Genomic DNA, 8,435 nt, shown 5'->3' on the forward strand with positions numbered 1-8,435 from the left:
ATTTACCACTTTAAATGCATATTGCTCGCTGTTTGCTGTTTTACTAAAGACGCCTGCTGGCGGTGAGCCCGGGTGCGAGGGCCCGTTCATCGCTGCTTGCAGCTTTAATTATTATTATTATTATTCTTTTTCTGAGACAAAAATTTCTGACTGCTACTCCTCCTAGAGCTTTAACTCTACAGACTCCAAACTCAGGCCAGCTCTTCAGACTGATCTGGCCGGGTGTGCTATATCTTTTCTAACTGATCGGACTTACGGTTTTCATAAAAATTAAATATTAAAAATCATAAAAATCCCATAGACTTGAATTGAAAAGTCTCTGCTCACCTGAACATTCCGTCTGAACTGTCAAAATTCAAATCTAAACACACTGAAGCCCATTAGACTCAATCAGACTTCCTTTCTATGTACTATTTCTAACCCATTCAAACTCATTTATCTATCTATCTATCTATCTATCTATCTATCTATCTATCTGACTATTTCTATCTATCCATCTACCTATCTAAATATCTGACTATTTCTATCAATCTATCTATCTATCTATCTATCATCTGACTATTTCTATCTATCAATCCTAGCGATATGCTAATCATGCTAGAAACGTACAAACAACATGCTAGTAACTTGCTAATCATGCTAACGACATACTAGTCGCTTGCTAATAATGCTAGCAACATGCTAGTCACTTTTTAATCATGCTAGCAAAATGCTAGTAGCATGCTAATCGTGCTAGAAACATGCTAGCGACATGCTAGTAACTTTGCTAATCATAGTAGCGTCATGCTAGTTACGTGATAATGATGCTAGCAACATGCTAGTAACTTGTTAATCATGCTAGCAACATGCTAGTCACTTTTTAATCATGCTAGCAAAATGCTAGTAGCATGCTAATTGTGCTAGAAACATGCTAGCAACATGCTAGTCACTTGCTAATCATGCTAACAACATGCTATCTACATCTATCTATCTATCTATCTATCTATCTATCTATCTATCTATCTATCTTTTTATCATCTCTGACAGACTGTATTGCATTCAAAATATTCAAACTTTACTATTTCAGGCTGAAAACCATCAATCTTAAAACTTTTTAAACTTCTTAAACTTTTTAATCTTTTCAAACTTTTTCAAACTTTCTGGTCCGGCTTTCTCAAGCCAACTTAAAGTTTGTCGTGACGAACTTTTTTATCTAGTTATTATTATTATTCTTTTTCTGAGACAAAAATTTCTGACTGCTACTCCTCCTAGAGCTTTAACTCCACAGACTCCAAACTCAGCCCAGCTCTTCAGACTCATCTGACCGGGTGTTCTATATCTTTTCTAACTGATCGGACTTACGGTTTTCATAAAAATGAAATATTAAAAATCATAAAAATCCCATAGACTTGAATTGAAAAGTCTCTGCTCACCTGAACATTCCGTCAATCTCCAAACGTCAAAATTCAAATCTAAACACAATGAAGCCCATTACACTCAATCAGACTTCCTTTCTATGTACCATTTCTAACCCATTCAAACTCATCCATCTATCTATCTATCTATCTATCTATCTATCTATCTGACTATTTCTATCTATCTATCCTAGCAACATGTTAATCATGCTAGAAATGTACAAACAACATGCTAGTAACTTGCTAATCATGCTAACGACATATTAGTCACTTGCTAATAATGCTAGCAACATGCTAGTCACTTGTTAATCATGCTAGCGACATGCTAGTCACTTGCTAATAATGCTAGCGACATGCTAGTCACTTGTTAATAATGCTAGCGACATGCTAGTCACTTGCTAATAATGCTAGCGACATTGTTAATCATGCTAGCGACATGCTAGTCACTTGCTAATAATGCTAGCGACATTGTTAATCATGCTAGCGACATGCTGGTCACTTGCTAATGATACTAGCAACATGCTAATAACTTGCTAATCATGCTAGCAAGATGCTAGTCACTTGCTAATAATGCTAGCGACATGCTAGTTACTTGCTAATGATGCTAGCAACATGCTAGTCACTTGCTAATCATGCTAGAAACATACTAGCGACATGCTAATAACTTGTTAATCATGCTAGCAACATGCTAGTCACTTGCTTATCATGCTAGAAACATGCTAGCGACATGCTAGTAACTTGATTATCATGCTAGCAACATGCTAGTCACTTTTTATTCATGCTAGCAAAATGATAGTAGCATGCTGATCGTGCTAGAAACATGCTAGCAACATGCTAGTAACTTGTTAACCATGCTAGCGACCTGCCAGTCACTTGCTAATGATGCTAACAACATGCTAGTCACTTGTTAATCATGCTAGAAACATGATATTAACACCCTAGCAACCACCCCGAGTACCTTAGCAACCACATAGCAACACCTTAGCAACTGCCCGGGTACCCTAGCAACACCCTAGCAACCACCCAGAGTACTTTAGCATCCGCATAGCAACACCTTATGAACCACCCCGGTTACCCTAGCAACCGCATAGCAAAACCTTAGCAACCGTATAGCAACACCTTAGCAACCACCCTGTGTACCCTAGCAACCGCATAGCAAAACCCTAGCAGCCGCCTGAGTACCTTAGCAACCGCATAGCAACACTTTAGCAACTGCCCGGGGTACCCTAGCAACCGCATAGCAACACCTTACCAACCACCCCGGGTACCCTAGCAACTGCATAGCAACACCTTAGCAACCAACCCGGGTACCCTAGCAACCGCATTGCATATTTCTGGTCCGGCTTTTCTCAAGCCAACTTAAAGTTAGTCTTGACAAACTTTTTTATCTAGTTAAAGTTATTCTTTTGAGACTCAAATTTCTGACTGCTACTCCTAGAACTTTCACTCTAAAGACTCGAAACTCAGCCCAGCTCTTCATACTGATCTGACCGAGTGTGCTATATCTTTTCTAACTGATCGGACTTACAGTTTTCATAAATATTAAATATTAAAAATAATAAAAATCCCATAGACTTGAATTGAAAAGTCTCTGCTCATCTGAACATTCGGTCAAACTGCAACTGTCAAATTTCAAATCTAAACACACTGAAGCTCATTAGACTCAATCAGACTGCCTTTCTATGTACTATTTCTAACTATCTATCTATCTATTTATCTATTTATCTATCTTATCTATCTTATCTATCTTCATAGCAACAACTCTAGCAATTATCCAAGCCAACCTAGCAACCATTCCAGGAACACCTTAATAACCACAGTGCGTACCCTAGCAACCGCATAGAAGCAGCTTAGCAACCGCCCCGGGCACCCTAGCAACCACCCCGAGTACCTTAGCAACTCCTTAGCAACCACCTCGTGTACCCTAGCAACCACAAAGCAACACCATAGCAACTGCCCCAGGTACCCTAGCAACCGCATAGCAACACCCTAACAAACACAAGTACCTTAGCAACCGCATAGCAACACTCTAGCAACCATCTCAGGTACCCTAGCAACCGCATAGCAACACCCTAACAAACACGAGTACCTTAGCAACCGCATAGCAACACTCTAGCAACCATCTCAGGTCCCCTAGCAACCGCATTGCAGCACCCTAGCAACCATCCCGGGTCCCCTAGCAACCGCATAGCAACCCCTTAGCAACCACCCCGGGTACCCTAGCAACTGCATAGCAACACCTTAGCAACCACCCAGAGTACCTTAGCAACCGCATAGCAACACCCTAGCAACCATCTCAGGTACCCTGGCAACCACATAGCAACACCTTAGCAACCACCCCAGGTACCCTAGCAACCGCATAGCAACCCCCTAACAAACACGAGTACCTTAGCAACCGCATAGCAACACTCTAGCAACCATCTCAGGTACCCTAGCAACCGCATTGCAGCACCCTAGCAACCATCCCGGGTACCCTAGCAACCGCATAGCAACACCTTAGCAACCACCCCGGGTACCCTAGCAACTGCATAGCAACACCTTAGCAACCACCCAGAGTACCTTAGCAACCGCATAGCAACACCCTAGCAACCATCTCAGGTACCCTAGCAACCACATAGCAACACCTTAGCAACCACCCCAGGTACCCTAGCAACCGCATAGCAACATCTTAGCAATAGCCTTTTATTACAATAGAAAATAGCAAGGGTCCATAGAAAAATACTGTTGTACGTTTTTTTGCAACGGGGCAGCTCGAGAACGCTGGACACACAAGTACTCTGGTTCTTTTGCCCCGGGGTTGCGCTTGGCACAGCCGCCAAGCCAACATCAACATTCATCTTCGAACTTTAGTTTCTAGTTATTCTTCTTTTTCTGAGAATACAATTTCTGACTGCTACTCCTCCTAGAGCTTTAACTCCAAAACTCCAAACTCAGCCCAGCTCTTCAGACTGATCTGGCCGGGTGTGCTATATCTTTTCTAACTGATCGGACTTACGGTTTTCATAAAAATGAAATATTAAAAATCATAAAGTCTATCTGTAACAGATCGGCCAGGCTCCACCACCACCCAATCACAACGATCCCTCTCACCTGAGTTCTGAGCACCTGCACCTGTCACTAATCAAGCACCTCATCAACCAGCCTGCATAAAAGCACACACCTCAGACACCCTCACTGTCCGGTCTCGTATACACGTAGAGGACTCAATGACTTTGCTACTGCTGCCATTTGAATACTTCCTGCATTGAACTTACCTCCTGTGTTCCTCCTAGTGTCTCCAAGTGTCTCCTGTTCTTCCTAGTTCCCGGATCGCTGAGGTGTGTGCTCCTCCTGCCTGCATTCCAGCTCCTGTACAGCCAAAGACCCGGATTACCCCACTCCTCATATCCTTCGAACTATTCCTTCATCACATCCTCTAAACCCTACCCCAGTACTCTCTGTGACCCAATAAAACCTATTTGATTTATACTAACCTGTTGCGTCAGACCTCTTCCGTTACACTATCTATCTGTCTGACTATTTCTATCTGTCTATCTATCTGTCTGACTATTTCTATCTATCTATCTGTCTTACTATTTCTCTCTATCTATCTGACTATTTCTATCTATCTATCGTTCTATCATTCATTCTATCGTTCTGTCTATCATTCTGTTTGTCTATCTACTGTATCTATCTATCCATCTATCTATCTATCATCTGACTATTTCTATCTATCCTAGCAACATGCTAATCATGCTAGAAACGTACAAACAACATGCTAGTAACTTATGTTAACGACATACTAGTCGGTTGCTAATAATGCTAGCAACATGCTAGCCACTGTTTCATCATGCTAGCTAAATGCTAGTGGCATGTTAATCGTGCTAGAAACATACTAGCGACATGCTGGTAACTTTGCTAATCATGGTAGCGACATGCTAGTTACGTGCTAATGATGCTAGCAACATGCTAGTCACTTGCTAATCGTTCTAGAAACATACTAGCGACATGCTAGTAACTTGTTAATCATGCTAGAAACATGCTTGCAACGTGCTAGTAACTTGTTAATCATGCTAGCAACATGCTAGTCGCTTTTTAATCATGCTTGCAAAATGCTAGTAGCATGCTAATCGTGCTAGAAAAATGCTAGGGAAATGCTAGTCACTTGCTAATGATGCTAACAACATGCTAGTCACTTGTTAATCATGGTAACAACATGCTAGTCACATGTTAATCATGCTAGTGACATGCTAGTAACATGCTAATCATGCTAACGACATGCTAGTAACTTGCTAATAATGCTAACGACATGCTAGTCACTTGTTAATGATGCTAGCAGCATGCTAGACACTTGCTAATAATGCAAGAAACATGCTAGTGACATGCTAGTAACTTGGTAATCATGCTAACAACATGCTAGTCACATGTTAATCATGCTAGCGACATACAAGTCACTTGCTAATCATGCTAAAAACATGCTAGCGACATGCTAGTAACTTACTAATCATGTTAACGAAATGCTAGTAACTTGCTAATCATGCTAACGACATGCTAGTCACTTGTTAATCATGCTAGAAACGAGCTAGCAACATGCAGGTAACTTGCTAATCATGCTAGCGGCATGCTAGTCACTTGCTAATCATGCTAAAAACATGCTAGCGACATGCTAGTAACTTACTAATCATGTTAACGAAATGCTAGTAACTTGCTAATCATGCTAACGACATGCTAGTCACTTGTTAATCATGCTAGAAACGAGCTAGCAACATGCAGGTAACTTGCTAATCATGCTAGCGGCATGCTAGTCACTTGCTAATCATGCTAAAAACATGCTAGCGACATGCTAGTAACTTACTAATCATGTTAACGAAATGCTAGTAACTTGCTAATCATGCTAACGACATGCTAGTCACTTGTTAATCATGCTAGAAACGAGCTAGCAACATGCAGGTAACTTGCTAATCATGCTAGCGGCATGCTAGTCACTTGCTAATCATGCTAGAAACATGCTAGCATCAGCTTAGCAACCACCCGGGTACCCCAGCAACACCCTGGCAACCACCCCGAGTACCTTAGCAAACCGCATAGCAACACCTTAGCAACCCCCCCGGGTACCCTAGCAACAACCTAGCATCCACCCCGAGTACCTTAGCAACCGTATAGCAACACCTTAGCAACTGCCCGGGGTGCCCTAGCAACCGCATAGCAACACTTTAGCAACCACCCCGGGTACCCTAGCAACGCCCTAGCAACCCCCCGAGTACCTTAGCAACCGCATAGCAACACCTTAGCAACCTCACCGGGGACCTTAGCAGCTGCATAGCAACACCTTAGTAAATCCTTCAAGATCTGTGCAAAGACTAGATAAAACAATGCATATAAATTAATTATGTTTTCATAACCTTTAATAATTCCCATTTTTCGTATTTTTTTTGGACACAAAAGACTCTGATACTTCGAACTGGTTTTATTTTTGCTTTTGAAACAGAGAAATTCATCCTTTTGAACTTGAACTGCTCGAACGAGTTTTCGAATCTCTGAACTGAATCATTTGATTCACGAAACTTGTTCAAATGAATAATTTCATTATTTCTTGTGTTTTCAATCAATATTGTTGAATATACTGTTGAGTTTCGAAAGGAAAAGTGTTATCTACATTTATTTTTTGCTTTTTGAGTTAAATTAAACATGCAATACATCTTTATTTGACCCTCTAACTCTAGCACTTTCTATTCTATTTTAATTCTACTTTATCTATATTTATCATCTTTTTTTATTTTTTATTTAAAAAATTACAAAAACAAAAAACTAATAAACACTAGCTTTCTATTTTTTCTATTTATTCTACTTGTTTTTCTTTGTGTGTGTGTGTCTGTGTGTATGTATAATATATGTATGTGAATATATATATGTATATATCTATGTGTGTGTGTATATATGTGTGTACTGTGTTAGGCTAACCGAGACTTGTCATTTACACTTATTTATTGTTGCTCTTTTTTTAGTTTTGACTGCTTTTATTGTTCTCATTTGTAAGTCGCTTTGGATAAAAGCATCTGCTAAATGACAAAATAAAATAAACTAAATAAATATACAATTACTATTCTTTTGCGTATTTGGGTATTTTAATGTAGTTTTGTTGAAGAGTTTACTATTGTGAATTGATTTGAAAAGAAACAGACACGGTATTGTTTTTGAGAATTTATTTTGTGTCACTCTCCGAAGTGCGCGAAACGTCATCAAACTGTACTGAGCTTGTTGAACTGCTGTTGAACTGCTCCAGGACGCTGGACACACAAGTACTCTGGTTCTTTTGCCCCGAGGCTGCGCCGGCCAAGTTATTATTATTCTTCTGATCCTAAATTATCAACTCTAACTCCTCCTAGAGCTTTAACTCTACAGACTCCAAACTCAGCCCAGCTCTTCAGACTGATATGGCCCGGTGTGCTATATCTTTTCTAACTGATCGGACTGTGATTATTAAAAATCATAAAAATCCCATAGACTTACTTTGAAAAGTCTCTGCTCACCTGAACATTCCGACAAACTCCAACTGTCAAAATTCAAATCTAAACACAATGAAGCCCATTACACTCAATCAGACTTCCCTTCTACGTACTATTTCTAACCCAATCAAACTCATCTATCTATCTATCTATCTATCTATCTATCTATCTATCTATCTATCTATCAATCAATCATCTGACTATTTCTATCTATCTATTTATCATCTATTTATATCTATCTAACTATCTATCTATCTATCTATCTATCTATCTATCTATCTATCTATCTATCTATCCTAGCGATGTCTTAATCATGCTAGAAATCTATCTATCCTAGCGACATGGTAGTCATTTGCTAATCATGCTAGAAACATGCTAGCGACATGCTAGTCACTTTGCTAATCATGCTAACAAGATGCTAGTCACTTGTTAATCATGTTAGCAACATGATAGTAGCATGCTAATCATGCTAGAAACATGGTAGCAACATGCTAGTAACTTGCTAATCATTCTAGAAATGTACGAACAACATGCTAGTAACTTGCTAATCATGCTA

Source organism: Sinocyclocheilus grahami, unplaced genomic scaffold (assembly GCF_001515645.1).
Source record: "Sinocyclocheilus grahami isolate Dianchi unplaced genomic scaffold, SAMN03320097.WGS_v1.1 scaffold1595.1, whole genome shotgun sequence".
Classification (NCBI taxonomy): domain Eukaryota; kingdom Metazoa; phylum Chordata; class Actinopteri; order Cypriniformes; family Cyprinidae; genus Sinocyclocheilus; species Sinocyclocheilus grahami.